The sequence below is a fragment of the Hyla sarda genome, chromosome 3 (genome assembly GCF_029499605.1).
Source record: "Hyla sarda isolate aHylSar1 chromosome 3, aHylSar1.hap1, whole genome shotgun sequence".
In the NCBI taxonomy this organism is placed as follows: domain Eukaryota; kingdom Metazoa; phylum Chordata; class Amphibia; order Anura; family Hylidae; genus Hyla; species Hyla sarda.
This window is the reverse complement of record NC_079191.1, coordinates 24790039-24805547: the sequence shown is the minus strand read 5'-3', so window position 1 is coordinate 24805547 and position 15509 is coordinate 24790039. Positions and strand designations below refer to the sequence as shown.

Genomic DNA, 15509 nt, shown 5'->3' with positions numbered 1-15509 from the left:
TATATATACATGGTGGAGAAGATTTAACATGTCTTCATTTTTAACTCTTGTTTCAGATAAACTTCTCTGGAAGAATATTTATGATGCATACATTGGCATTGGTGCTAACTCTGTTGCATGGAATTATTGTGTGTTCTGGAAAATCATCTCTTCCCCAGTTAATCCTCGTGTCCTTTGATGGATTTAGAGCGGACTATTTAGTAAACTACTCATTCCCCAATCTCCAGGCGTTTATCAATGATGGTGTCCTGGTGAGAGAAGTCATTAATGTCTTCATAACAAAGACCTTTCCTAACCATTACTCCATAGTGACCGGTCTATACGCCGAGAGTCATGGGATTGTGGCCAATTCAATGTATGACAAAGACACCAACCTGAGCTTCAGCGCAGACAACCTACGCTTGGCGATCAACCCAGTGTGGTGGAATCAAACCACTCCTATCTGGGTGACAAACCAACGTGCAGGCCGGAGAAGTGGCTCTGCCATGTGGCCAGGTGCTGACTTTAGTATCGCTTTACCAAATGACCCCACAGTGACTTTTGAGGAGAGAGTGAATTACATCACCTCATGGTTCACCAGGACCAATAACCCAATCAACTTTGGAACTTTATATTTTGACGAACCTGACACTAGCGGACATATTTATGGACCGGAAGACAAAAAAAACATGATTAAAGTGTTGAGCAAGGTGGACAAAAATATAGGATACTTGGTGGCCAAGCTTAAACAGTCAAAGCTTTGGGATACAGTCAATGTAATAATCACCAGTGACCATGGAATGGCCCAGTGCTCGAAGGACAGAGTTATTGTCCTTGATCGTTGTATTGGCCGGGGAAACTACACACTGGTGGATTCATCTCCTGTAGCAGCCATATTGCCACGTAAAGGTTAGTATGAGAAAAGTGCTTATGTAACAATCTTATTGTCACGATTCGGCTGGCAGGAGGTGGATCCTCTGTGCCAGAGAGGGATTGGCGTGGACCGTGCTGGTGGACCGGTTCTAAGTTGCTACTGGTATTCACCAGAGCCCGCCGCAAAGCGGGATGGTCTTGCAGCGGCGGTAGCAACCAGGTCGTATCCACCAGCAACGGCTCAACCTCTCTGACTGCTGAAGATAGGCGCGGTACAAGGGAGTAGACAAGAGCAAAGTCGGACGTAGCAGAAGGTCAGGGCAGGCAGCAAGGATCGTAGTCAGGGGCAACGGCAGGAGGTCTGGAACACAGGCTAGGAACACACAAGGGAACGCTTGCACTGGCACAAAGGCAACAAGATCCGGCGAGGGAGTGCAGGGGAAGTGAGGTATAAGTAGGGAGTGCACAGGTGAGAATACTGATTAGGCCTGCTGCGCCAATAAGTGGCGCAGCGGCCCTTTAAATGGCAGAGACCCGGCGCGCGCGCCCTAAGGAGCGGGGCCGCGCGCGCCGGGACAACACAGACGGGGAACGGGTCAGGTACGGGAGCCGAGATGCGCATCGCGAGCGGGCGCGTCCCGCATCGCGAATCGCATCCCGGCTGGGAGTAATATCGCAGCGCACCCGGTCAGCAGGTCTGACCGGGGCGCTGCGAATGAGAGAACGCTGCGAGCGCTCCGGGGAGGAGCGGGGACCCGGAGCGCTCGGCGTAACACTTATTGAGCTGTATTCCACCTTATTTGAATAATTGGGGATAGGCAAATCTCAAAGCCAATAAGTACAATAAGGTGATCCGTTGATTATCATGTGATACCGCACCAGACTTCTGACGTATGTCCTGGCGCACTTCAGTGATCCCTCCTGCACATGACATTGGACTTAGAATTTCCTAAAAAAAAAAAAGTCTTGTTTATTGCGAATGACAATGTACTTAGTGGTGCAGTTGTCCATAGCAACCAACCAGCTCACTAATTTTATTTTTAAAGAGGCCTGTGAAAAATTAAAGAAGCAATCTGATTGGTTGCCATGGGCAACTGCACTACTCTTCCTCTAAACTCTTCCATTTCAAGTGACATGTTTCTTGACTTAGACTCTCAGGTTCCTCACTTTCATTGCTCAAACCATTGGACTACATTATATTGAATTGGCATGGATTCTGATCATATATATATATATAATATGAAAGAACAAGGTCTGGCACTAGGTTGGTTGCAGGTAAAAACTTCTTATTTCTTTATTTGAATATTCTGCAGTACAAGGTAGGAAGTCTGACGCATTTCGCTAAAAAGCTTAATCGTAGACTCAGTTTATGAGTCTACGATTAAGCTTTTTATAGAAACGCGTTAGCCTTCCTACCTTGTACTGCAGAATCTTCAAATAAAGAAATAAGAAGTTTTTACCTGCAACCAACCTAGTGCCGGACCTTGTTCTTTCCTTTACAAGTGAGTAGCCGGAGGCGGTACCGGCCGGTCTGCGGCACCGGTGGTGAGGTGGGCGTGCATAGGGTGAGCGACTCACAATCCACCCTTTTGAGATATATATATATATATATATATATATATATATACCTGGGATGTTATTCTACTGACTTTACTATACAGGTACAGTCTCCTGTTTATTATATTCCACTAATGGGTTTTCTATTCTATGATGCTATGGTGTCGTAATCCGTTAATTAATTCCCAAATTAATTATAAAGGTAAGGATGCTATTGTGCACCGATAGTATAATTGCTAAATTTTTTATTATTCCCTTCTCCATATGCATATTTATTCGAGACACAATAATTATCATGGGCATATGTCCATATTAAAGGGGTACTACGGTGGAAAACTTTTTTTTTTTAAATGAACTGGTGCCAGAAAGTTAAACAGATTTGTAAATTACTTCTATTAAAAAATCTTAATCCTTTTAGTACTTTTTAGCAGCTGCTAATTTACAAATATGTTTAACTTTCTGGCACCAGTTCATTTAAAAAAAAAACTTTAACATTATGATTCTACAGATTAGGGAATATTTGCTCATAAATTTCACAACTATTGATAGTTATCTTAGGGACTTCAAGGGTCTGTCTGGCAGCTGAGGAAGGCCTGTTGTGCCGAAACGCGTCCTGTCTGCACCTCGATCCTGACGTGAATAAACACTAAATGGCTATTATAATGACAAGGACACTTTAACGGTACGTGGCATATTATATATATCTATATATATATATATATATATATATATATATATATATATATATATACCAGCAATAAATCCAACAGCACTCAAGGGTTCAAGTGAAAAAACACAACGGTGTTTATTTAAACCATGTTCAGATGCAACGTTTCAGTGATATTCACCACCTTTTTCAAGCATGGTATACAAATGTGCAAGACAAACCTTTATATGGTATCATATTAAGTTAATTACAGACTCCAATCAATATAATCAAAAAATTCATACAGTAAAAAGACATGATCAGTACAAAATTTATAATATAAAAAGTGCAAGTGATAACAGTGTGATCAGAAACAACAATGGTCGCCGTACATACAATAGATCATCGTTGTTATTAAAAATATAAAGTGCAGATAATAAAGGCGCAGCTGCAACTGCGTCTTACAGTGATTAAAAACAACATTGCCATGGGGACAGACCACTCACCTCCCGCGTATGGGCGCCGCCATTACGGCGTCTCACATGTTGTCATATGGCTCCCGGTCATGTGACGCTCCCGAGCTCCGCCCCGTCATCACGTGACCGGGGCGCACACTCACGCATGCGCGCCTGCCACTTTGATGCCGAAAACGGCATCAAGAGACTTGGCGGAGTCATGGGAGCGCCACAAATGCCAGGACCAAACTGACATCATGAATCACAATTTAGAATAACAAATTAGAATACAAATAGTATCTGAAAAAGATAAATGGTGATGTACAAAAATAAATAAATAAATACAGGGGCAAAAAACATTATTATCATCAAAGGCCAGGAAAAAAATAAAACCGCTCCCACCCGGTCTGTGAATGACGGGGAAACCTATCAGTAATAAAAAAAAGTTTTAATAGTACGCCAACAAACGCATCAAAAAACGCATCATGTGTATAGAGGAAATAATTTTTTTTTCTTTGTATCAGTGGATACGTCAATGGGCGCACAAATGCACATAAGTGTACAGGTGTGCATCCAGAGGCACATCCACGGAGAACATCTCACCTAAGGTAAGGGGGGAATAGTATACTCGTGTAACTAGACAAAAAAGTGAATACTTAAATGTGGAATCAATGTTCCACAATGTGCCCGGAAAAATAATGCAAAAAGTGTATTATTTGTGGATAAGTATGTATGCATGTATATACTTTTGTCGGTCCATCGGGCTTGTGGATACGTCGGTTTTCACCAAATGATCCTTCAAGCTCGGTGGCTTCCGATAAGACATCAACGGGGGTTGACAGAACTCTGGAATCTCAGAATGACATTTACTCAAGATACCCCAATGTTTACGTACCACACCAGCGATCTTATCTGATCTACTATTGAACGTAGACACAAATGCAATCCTTGGTGGCTTAGGTGTTTTTTCAGTCTGATGAATTAGTAGTTTATGATCCAATTCTAGGGTCTTGTCCTTACTTGCTAAAAGTAAATCACGTGGATACCCTCTACGTGCAAAGTTATCCACCATTTTGTCTAGGGCCGGTAAGACTCTGTCATCCACTCCCACCACCCGGCGGGCCCTCATCATCTGACTTGACGGGAGGGACCGTACCATGGGGCGGGGGTGGTGACTGTCATACCTTAAAACAGAATTGCTGTCCGTCGGTTTCGTGTACAGATCGGTGGTCAGCCGTCCACCGTCTACACATACCAACGTATCTAGAAATTGTACTGAAACCATAGAAGAAGTTAAGGTAAATTTAATATTAGTATGGATATGATTCAAAAACTCAAAAAAATCCAAAAGTTGTTCGTGTGTACCCGTCCAAATTAAAAAGACATCATCTATGTAGCGCCACCACCCCAGCACATGGCTGAAGTGGTGGCTCACATAGATGAATGTCTCCTCCAGGGCCGCCATGAACACGTTCGCGTACATGGGCGCCACGTTCGTGCCCATGGCGGTCCCGGACAACTGCAAATAAAAAATATCATTAAACATAAAATAATTATGTTTCAGTACAATTTCAAGTAATGTTAAGATCAATTTACTCTCTTCCTGTGAATGGTCCAGTGAGATAGCCAGCTGGACTGCCTCCAATCCTGCTTCATGGGGTATAGACGTATACAATGAAGAGACATCTAAAGACGCCAAAATTTTATTTTCAGGAATGTTGATTGATTCAATTTTTCTAAGAAAATCCGCTGTGTCTCTAATGAAAGACTTCGAGTTCACAGCGTAGGTTCTTAGTATCCTGCCTAAAAAAATAGAGATCTGGCTGGTAATCGACCCCCTCCCGGAGACAATTGGTCTACCATATGACAACATGTGAGACGCCGTAATGGCGGCGCCCATACGCGGGAGGTGAGTGGTCTGTCCCCATGGCAATGTTGTTTTTAATCACTGTAAGACGCAGTTGCAGCTGCGCCTTTATTATCTGCACTTTATATTTTTAATAACAACAATGATCTATTGTATGTACGGCGACCATTGTTGTTTCTGATTACACTGTCATCACTTGCACTTTTTATATTATAAATTTTGTACTGATCATGTCTTTTTACTGTATGAATTTTGTTTGATTATATTGATTGGAGTCTGTAATTAACTTAATATGATACCATATAAAGGTTTGTCTTGCACATTTGTATACCATGCTTGAAAAAGGTGGTGGATATCACTGAAACGTTGCATCTGAACATGGTTTAAATAAACACCGTTGTGTTTTTTCACTTGAACCCGTGAGTGCTGTTGGATTTATTGCTGGAATTTATGGATGTGGTCTGCGACTGGGACCACGTTTCTTTCCTGTTGCACCCGGACTACTATCTTGAGACTTACAGTGGTAGTGCTGTCCTCCACCATTTGGGAATATATGTATATATATATATATATATATATATATATATACACATATATATACAGTACAGACTAAAAGTTTGGACACACCTTCTCATTCAGAGTTTTCTTTATTTTCTATGACTATGATAATTGTAGATTCACACTGAAGGCATCAAAACTATGAATTAACACATGTGGAATTATAGACATAACAAAAAAGTGTGAAAATCTGTCATATTCTAGGTTCTAGCCACCTTTTGCTTTGATTACTGCTTTGCACACTCTTGGCATTCTCTTGATGAGCTTCAAGAGGTTGTCACCTGAAATGGTCTTCCAACAGTCTTGAAGGAGTTCTCAGAAATGCTTAGCACTTGTTGGCCCTTTTTGCCTTCACTCTGCGGTCCAGCTCACCCCAAACCATCTCGATTGGGTTCAGGTCCGGTGACTGTGGAGGCCAGGTCATCTGGCGCAGCACCCCATCACTCTCCTTCTTGGTCAAATAGCCCTTACACAGCCTGGAGGTGTGTTTGGGGTCATTGTCGTGTTGAAAAATAAATGATGGTCCAACTAAACGCAAACCGGATGGAATAGCAGCCGCTGCAAGATGCTGTGGTAGCCATGCTGGTTCAGTATTCCTTCAATTTTGAATAAATCCCCAACAGTGTCACCAGCAAAGCCCCCCCACACCATCACACCTCCTCCTCCACACCAGCACACCTGTGAAGTGAAAACCATTTCAGGTGACTACCCCTTGAAGCTCAACAAGAGAATGCCAAAAGTGTGCAAAGCAGGAATCAAAGCAAAAGGTGGCTACTTTGAAGAACCTAGAATAGGACATATTTTCAGTTGTTTCACACTTTTTTGTTATGTATATAATTCCACACTTGTTAATTCATAGTTTTGATGCCTTCAGTGTGAATCTACAATGTTCATAGTCATGAAAATAAAGAAAACTCTGAATGAAAATGTGTGTCCAAACTTTTGGTCTGTACTGTATGTCTAATGCTGCAGCAAACAAATTCAGCTTTGCTACATCTTTGTTCTAAATGTATTTGGAACCTACAAGTTCAGTTCTATGCAGGGGGCCAAACCTACCGATATGGTTTATTCTTTGTTTTCTAGATACAAAACTAGTTTACAACTTGCTGAAAAACTGCAGCGCTCACATGAAGGTCTACCTTAAAGAAGACATACCGGAGCGATACCACTACAAGCGTAACAAGCGCATCCAGCCTATCATCATGGTGGCGGACGAGGGCTGGAATATAGTGCAGAATGCGTCCTCCCCTGTAAACTGTAAGACCTTCCCTTATGTATATGTATTGATTGTTTGGTCCTGCTGTGACTAATGAGAGTATCATACTGTATGGAAAGAGTTTGGTCACAATGAGGGGGAGATTTATCAAAACCTGTGCAGGAGGGTTGCCCAGTTGCCCATAGCAACCAATCAGATTGTCTCTTTCATTGTGCAGAGGCCTTTTTAAAAATGAAAGAAGCAATCTGATTGGTTGCTATGGCCAACCTATCTCCTGCACAGGTTTCGATAAATCTCCCCCATGTGTAAGATGGCACCATTGTGTGGATAATGTGACATATGAGCTGCCATAAGAGGAGTGTAGAAAATCATGTGACACCTTTTTAAACCAAATAAGTTTCTTTACTCCAGCCCAATCCAACAAAAACTCCATTATTTCGTCCTATCCTGTTCTCCATTATTTCGTCCTATCTGGATGGATGTAGCCAGGAGCTGTGGTTGAGCCACCCATGTGCCACTGTGGTCATGTGATGTCACCAATGTGAACAACACACCAACACTAAGCCAAAAACATGGATGGCTCAAACTTTATAGCTTGGCCAGCCAATGGGAAAGTACGGACCCCAGCTCTGAAACCAGTTTGGAAAAACGCCAACATCTGTGGTTGTCTGTAGTGTTAATCTGTATTCAGTCTAAGAAATTCGGCAGGATGTCCTGAACACTATTATTTGTCTTGTAGTGGGAAATCACGGCTATGACAACAGTCTCCGCAGCATGCATCCTTTCCTAGCAGCTCGCGGACCCGCATTCCGCAAGAAAGTCAAGATCAACACAATAAACTCTGTGGACATCTACCCCATGATGTGTCACATCCTTGGGTTAATGCCAAAACCCAACAACGGGACCCTGTCCAGCACCAAGTGCCTGTTAGCCAACCAGAAATGCATACAAATCCCATAAGCCATTGGAAGTGCCATGGGGGGGGTCATGGTACTGGCTGCAGTTACCTGTGTATTATAATGCTACTAAAGAAGAAGATGCCTTCCCCTCACTAGTTCACCCAACTGCAGTACCGGGATGTCAACACTATAATCGAGTGTCGTTTAGTGGTGGATAGTAAAGGTGGTACAGTTAATTGAATCCTCTAAATGTTCTTCCATACTGAACCTGTTCATACTAAATGCAATGAGCTTTTCATTATACAGTGGGGATCAAAAACTTGGGCACCCCAGGTAAATATTTGTATTAATGTGCATAAAGAAGCCAAAGAAAGATGGAAAAATCTCCAAAAGGCATCAAATTAGAGATTAGACATTCTTATAATATGTCAACAAAAGTTAGATTTTATTTCCATCATTTACACTTTCAAAATAACAGAAAACAAAAAAATGGCATCTGCAAAAGTTTGGGCACCCTGCAGAGTTAGTATCTTGTACTGCCCCCTTTGGCAAGTATCACAGCTTGTAAACGCTTTTTGCAGCCAGCCAAGAGTCTTTCAATTCTTGTTTGAGGTATCTTTGCCCATTCTTCCTTACGAAAGTCTTCCAGTTCTTTGAGATTTCTGGGCTGTCTGTCACGCACTGCTCTTTTAAGGTCTATCCATAGATTTTCAAATATGTTGAGGTCAGGAGATTGTGAGCGCCATGGCAAAACCTTCAGTTCACGCCTCTTGATGTAACCCCCCGTGGATTTGGAGGTGTGTTTAGGATCATTATCCATTTGTAGGAGCCATCCTCAATTTAACATCAGCTTTTTCACAGATGGCATCATGTTAGCATCCAAAATTTGCTGAAGTTTTATTGAATCCATTTTTCCTTCTACTCGTGAGATGTTCCCTGTGCCACTGGCTGCAATACAACCTCAAAGCATGATTGATCCACCCCCATGCTTAACAGTTGGACAGAGGTTATTTTCATTAAATTCTTTTCCCCTTCTTCTCCAAACGTACCTTTGCTCATTCCGTCCAAAAAGTTCAATTTTAACCTCATCGGTCCACAGAACTTGTTTCCAAAATGCATCAGGCTTGTCCATATCGTCATTTGCAAAGTTCAAACGCTGATTTTTGTGGTGAGGACGTAGAAGAGGTTTTATTCTGATGACTCTTCCATGAACACCATATTTGTACAAGTATCTCTTTGTAGTGGAATAGTGTACCACAACTCCAGTGTCTGACAGATCTTTCTGGAGGGATTGTGTAGTCAAACATGGTTTTTGAATTGTTTTTCTCACAATCCTGAGAGCTGTTCTGTCTGATATTTTTCTTGGTCTTCCAGATCTTGCTTTATCTTCCACTGTTCCCGATGACTGCCATTTCTTAATTACATTCCGAACAGAGGATATTGACATCTGAAAATGTTTTGCTATCTTCTTATAGCCTTCTCCAGCTTTGTGAGCGTCAACTATTTTCAGTTTCAGATTTCTAGACAACTGCTTAGAAGAACCCATGGTGCTTATTGTTGGGGCAAGGTCAGAGGAGTCTGGGCATTTAAAACTTTGAGATTGACATCACCTGGTCTTCCCAGATGATGATTGAGAACAATCCATGACACTGGCAGGTCTCAGTTTTGCAAAGGGGCAGTGCATGCTATAAATTCTGCAGGGTGCCCAAACTTTTGCAGATGCCATTTTTTTGTTTTCTGTTATTTTGAAAGTGTAAATGATGGAAATAAAATCTAACTTTTGTTGACATATTATAAGAATGTCTAATCTGTAATTTGATGCTTTTGGAGATTTTTCCATCTTTCCTTGGCTTCTTTATGCACATTAATACAAATTTTTACCTGGGGTGCCCAAACTTTTGATGGGCTGCGGGGTCGTGACGTCACGGCCACACTCCCTCAATGCAAGTCTATGGAAAGGGGCCTACGCACCCACCCATAGACTTGCATTGATGGGGTGTGGCATGACATCACAAGGGAGCATGGCCGTGATGTCACGACCCCACAGACCCCAACCCGCTTTCGGAATTTAATGTTCTGAAGTACCCCTTTAAGGGGCAATCAATTCTAAATAAAATTTTTGAGGCAAAATGCTAAATTGAAACCACTTCTGAGCTGGGGTAAATCTTCTGCATAACACGTCCTCCCATCTATGCCCTAAAGGCCATTAGTTGTGGGTCCCGAAGCATTAGCACTTTTTGGGGAGAATTAAGATCCATTCACCAATTTATGACGGCTGCTTTGCCCATAGACATTATTGGAGAGATGGATATAGAAACATATAGAAAAAGACCATATGGTCCATCTGATCTGTATTTGTGGACATGTCATAAATGTTAAAGGGGTACTCCACTGGAAGAAATTTTTTTTTCTAAATCAACTGGGCCGCCCGGGCAGGTACAGTGGTAATAATGGGAGATTTTAACTATCCAGATATAGATTGGGGTCCGGGGTTGGCTAAAACTACAAAGGGGCGACAATTCCTAAATTTATTGCAGGATAATTTTATGGGCCAGTTTGTGGAGGACCCAACAAGAAGTGATGCCTTGTTGGATCCGATCATTCCCAACAACGCAGAGCTGGTTGGTAATGTAACTGTGCGGGAAAACCTTGGTAATAGCGACCACAATATAGTTACTTTTGACTTAAAATGTAGAAAACAAAGACAGACGGGGAAAGCAAAAACATATAACTTTAAAAAGGCAAACTTCCCTGGGCTGAGATCTGCACTACAGGACATAGACTGGGGGGAGGTGTTCTCAAATACTGATACAGAAGGTAAATGGGACATCTTTAAATCAACTCTAAATAACTATACAGCTAAATATATACCAAAGGGGAACAAATATAAACGATTAAAACTAAATCCTACATGGCTGACACATGATGTTAAAAGAGCAATAAACAACAAAAAAATAGCCTTCTAAAAATTCAAATCTGATGGGTCAGCGATAACATTTAAACAGTACAAAGAGCTTAATAAAATCTGTAAAAATGTAATAAAAACAGCAAAAATTCAAAACGAGAGACAGGTGGCCAAAGAAAGCAAAACTAATCCTAAATATTTTTTTAGATATATAAATGCAAAAAAACCAAGGACAGAGCATGTAGGACCCCTTAATAATGATAATGGGGAGGTTGTCACAGGCGATCAAGAGAAGGCGGAGCTACTGAATGGGTTCTTTAGTTCTGTATACACTATGGAAAAAGGAGCTGACATTGGCCAGGTCAGTGCTGGTAACACATCATGTACAGGTCAGTGCTGGTAACACATCATGTCCAGGTCAGTGCTGGTAACACATCATGTAATGTACTGAACTGGCTTAATGTAGAGATGGTGCAAGGTAAGTTAAGTAAAGTAAATGTAATCAAATCTCCAGGGCCGGATGGACTACACCCAAGAGTTCTTCATCTGGGTGTACTTGTAGATCACAGACTACAGAATAGCATGCAATGTCAGGCTGCTGCTTCCAAAGCCAGCAGGATATTGTCATGTATCAAAAGAGGCATGGACTCAAGGGACAGGGACATAATACTCCCCCTTTATAAAGCATTGGCCTCACCTGGAATATGCTGTTCAGTTTTGGGCACCTGTCCATAAAAGGGACACTACGGAGTTGGAAAGGGTGCAGAGACGCGCGACTAAACTAATATGGGGCATGGAACATCTTAGCTATGAGGAGCGATTAAAGGAGTTACAATTGTTTAGTCTTGAGAAGAGACGTTTAAGGGGGGATATGATAAACGTATATAAGTATATTAATGGCCCATACAAAAAATATGGAGAAAAACTGTTCCAGGTTAAACCCCCCCAAAGGACAAGGGGGCACTCCCTCCGTCTAGAGAAGAAAAGGTTTAGTCTAAAGGGGCGACATGCCTTCTTTACCGTGAGGACTGTGAATTTATGGAACAGTCTACCTCAGGAACTGGTCACAGCAGGAACAATTAACAGCTTTATAACAGGATTAGATACATTCCTGGAACAAAATAACATTAATGCTTATGAAGAAATATAAAATCCCATCCCTTCCCCAATATCGCGCCACACCCCTACCCCTTAATTCCCTGGTTGAACTTGATGGACATATGTCTCTTTTCGACCGTACTAACTATGTAACTATGTAACTGGTGCCAGAAATTTAAACAGATTTGTAAATTATTTCTATTTAAAAATCTTAATCCTTCCAGTACTTATCAGCTGTTATATGATCCACAAAAAGTAATTTTCTCTTTGAATTTCCTTTCTGTCTGACCACAGTGCTCTCTGCTGACACCTATGTCCATGTCAGGAACTGTCCAGAGTAGAAGTAAATCCCCATAGCAAACCTCGCCTCCTCTGGACAGTTCCTGACATGGACAGAGGTGTCAGCAGAGATCACCGTGGTCACATAGAAAGGAAATTCAAAGAGAAAAGAATTCCTGTGGATCATACCGCAGCTAATAAGTACTGGAAGGATTAAGATTTTTTAATAGAAGTAATTTACAAATCTGTTTAACTTTCTGGCACCAGTTGGATTAAAAAAAAAATGTTTTTTTAAATGGAGTACCCCTTTAAAAATATATCCCTTTATAATTCCACCCTTTCTTCATAGACTTTTCTGTGTGGGACCAGTCCCGACACATCTGGGGACCATTGTGAGTTATCATGTTTTTGACAGTTATTAAAAATCTATGGGCATCCTTTATTCTAAGTTGAATATGGCTCACAAGGTACAAGAGGTTGGGGGCCTCTGCCCTAAACTGTGGTTTTAAAATGATAATTGCTGTGCAGTTTCCACCACAAGTAGGCGCAGATCAACCATGCGTCAAGAACTTATCCTTTCGTGTAGAACTTGAGAAAGCGCTTAATTGCGTGAAACATGTAGTCTCAGCCTCTGTCCACATCTCAACCTGTTCTCTATAAATGTCCTATGAATTAAAGCATCGAACTTCAGCACAATACAGCGGGTGAGTGCGGCTTGTGTTCAACTTAATTGTCAGATTTTTTGTACTCCGCAAGACAGTGCCACCTATTTATTTTCACTATATGGACATTTATAGTAGTTATATTCTTGTATATAGGAGCAGTATTATAGTAGTTATATTCTTGTATATAGGAGCAGTATTATAGTAGTTATATTCTTGTATATAGGAGCAGTATTATAGTAGTTATATTCTTGTATATAGGAGCAGTATTATAGTAGTTATATTCTTGTATATAGGAGCAGTATTATAGTAGTTATATTCTTGTATACAGGAGCAGTATTATAGTAGTTATATTCTTGTATATAGGAGGCAGTATTATAGTAGTTATATTCTTGTATATAGGAGGCAGTATTATAGTAGTTATATTCTTGTATATAGGGGCAGTATTATAGTAGTCATATTCTTGTATATAGGAGCAGTATTATAGTAGTTATATTCTTGTATATAGGAGCAGTATTATAGTAGTTATATTCTTGTATATAGGAGCAGTATTATAGTAGTTATATTCTTGTATATAGGAGGCAGTATTATAGTAGTTATATTCTTGTATATAGGAGCAGTATTATAGTAGTTATATTCTTGTATATATATGAGCAGTATTATAGTAGTTATATTCTTGTATATAGGAGCATTATTATAGTAGTTATATTCTTGTATATAGGAGCAATATTATAGTAGTTATATTCTTGTATATAGGGGCAGTATTATAGTAGTTATATTCTTGTATATAGGAGCAGTATTATAGTAGTTATATTCTTGTATATAGGAGCAGTATTATAGTAGTTATATTCTTGTATATATATGAGCAGTATTATAGTAGTTATATTCTTGTATATAGGGGCAGTATTATAGTAGTTATATTCTTGTATATATATGAGCAGTATTATAGTAGTTATATTCTTGTATATAGGGGCAGTATTATATTAGTTATATTCTTGTGTATAGGAGCAGTATTATAGTAGTTATATTCTTGTATATAGGAGCAGTATTATAGTAGTTATATTCTTGTATATAGGAGACAGTATTATAGTAGTTATATTCTTGTATATAGGAGCAGTATTATAGTAGTTATATTCTTGTATATAGGAGCAGTACTATAGTAGTTGTATTCTTGTATATAGGAGCAATATTATAGTAGTTATATTCTTGTATATAGGAGCAGTGTTATAGTAGTTATATTCTTGTATATAGGAGCAGTATTATAGTAGTTATATTCTTGTATATAGGAGCAGTATTATAGTAGTTATATTCTTGTATATAGGAGGCAGTATTATAGTAGTTATATTCTTGTATATAGGAGGCAGTGTTATAGTAGTTATATTCTTGTATATAGGAGCAGTATTATAGTAGTTATATTCTTGTATATAGGAGCAGTATTATAGTAGTTATATTCTTGTATATATATGAGCAGTATTATAGTAGTTATATTCTTGTATAATGGGGTCAGTATTATAGTAGTTATATTCTTGTGTATAGGAGCAGTATTATAGTAGTTATATTCTTGTATATAGGAGCAGTATTATAGTAGTTATATTCTTGTATATAGGAGCAGTATTATAGTAGTTATATTCTTGTGTATAGGAGCAGTATTATAGTAGTTATATTCTTGTACATAGGAGGCAGTGTTATAGTAGTTATATTCTTGTACATAGGAGGCATTATTATAGTAGTTATATGCCTGTATATAGGAGCAGTATTATAGTAGTTATATTCTTGTATACAGGAGCAGTATTATAGTAGTTATATTCTTGTACATAGGAGGCAATTTTTATTGTGAAAACAAACAAAATTACAAGTAACATAAATTCTTACAATGCAAAACAAAAATAACAAGCATTGTACACACAATGACTACTCAACTAGAGTATGCACAGAGTAATATTAAACTTAGAAAGTCCACATTTGCTGGAAAAGGAAAAACACAAAAAAAATTTATAAATCATCCGTGTTAAACCAAAGAGACATTCCTCCATAATTTCCCATTATTTTGGTTCCTCCGTATCTCTAATGACTTTACCCACTGGAGCTCAGACATTATCTGGCTTACTGCTGTGTTGTGATGGAATGGCTCGTTGTGTATGGACACTCTAGTTCTCATGTGCCAATGGTAATATTTAATGATTGTTATAATTATGTACATTGTCTCTCTGTCTACAGTCCTGTTACTGGATGGTACAGCATATATGATGTCAGGATACGTCAGGTTCTGCAGTAATGGGATGTTCAGCTTACTGGACACTTCTTCCCATATCCTCCTCTCGGCCCTGCAGTCAGATATGAAATGCTCCATCGTCTCCTCCTGCTGACAACCCAGAGGACAGTTCCTATCTGAGACACTTAGATATTTCAGGTTACCCCTGACAAAGAGCCTCCCATGGAGCGACAGCCAAGCTATGTCAAAGAATTTTGCGGGGAGTCGTTTCCCATTGAGGAACTTTAGACTTTCTTGTAAAGT

At 39.9% G+C, this 15509-nt stretch overlaps 1 pseudogene; it reads left to right on the top strand.

Annotated features, from left to right (window-relative positions):
- The window catches only part of LOC130361204 (bis(5'-adenosyl)-triphosphatase enpp4-like), a 45665-nt pseudogene extending 37304 nt beyond the window's left edge, over positions 1 to 8361 (top strand).
- Positions 8362 to 15509: the final 7148 nt, after the last annotated feature.